Below are 907 nucleotides of genomic sequence, written 5' to 3'. Positions count from 1 at the left end.
ATATATATATATATATATATATATATATATATATATATATATATATATATACATGCATACACACACACATGAGCACACATGCACACGATAAAATTTCGCTGTGTGTATATGGTTAGAAAGAGTCAATTTGAAATGTAACAAATGCTGATGGGGACTGCGATGTGATGAGGGCGGGTGTATAAAGGGCACCAGGATGAACGTAGGACTCCAGCTATTGTTCTAAATAAGGAACCACCCGGGAAGTCGGTTAATATTTTGAAGAAGGGGTTGGTTGTTTATAGCCAAGGGTTTGGGGTGTCGGGGGGGTCTTATATTGTATATACAACAAAGGAGATTGATATATATATGTGCGTATATATGTGTGTATGTGCATATATGTATGTGTATATATCTATGTGTGTATACATGTTTGTGTGTATATATGTGTGTGTGTGTGTGTATATGTGTATTTGTGTCATATATATATACTCATATTTATGTGTGTGTGTTTGTATATATATGTATATATATATATATGTCTATGTGTGTTTGTATATATATGTGTATGTGAGTATATATATGTGTGTATGTGTACATATATATATATGTGTGTGTGTGTGTGTGTGTATGTGTACATATGAGTGTATTCCTCTTCAACCTATAAACAAATTATATATATATATATATATATATATATAATTATTTAAAATTATAATACAGGGTATCAAGAGATACCACCACGCTGAAAAAATAGCAGTCAAATCCTGACTCTAAAGCCACAATAAATGTCCGCATGGCACGATTAGCGAAGACGAAGACCAAATAAACCAGTAAAAATAAAGATAATTGCAAATCCACTGATGAAGGCAGAGCATTATTATTTATGCAAAGCCAGAAATCCAGGATTTGGAATTATCTTTATTTTTAC

Source organism: Octopus bimaculoides, unplaced genomic scaffold, assembly GCF_001194135.2.
Source record: "Octopus bimaculoides isolate UCB-OBI-ISO-001 unplaced genomic scaffold, ASM119413v2 Scaffold_1888, whole genome shotgun sequence".
In the NCBI taxonomy this organism is placed as follows: domain Eukaryota; kingdom Metazoa; phylum Mollusca; class Cephalopoda; order Octopoda; family Octopodidae; genus Octopus; species Octopus bimaculoides.
Note: the sequence above shows the minus strand (reverse complement) of the source record.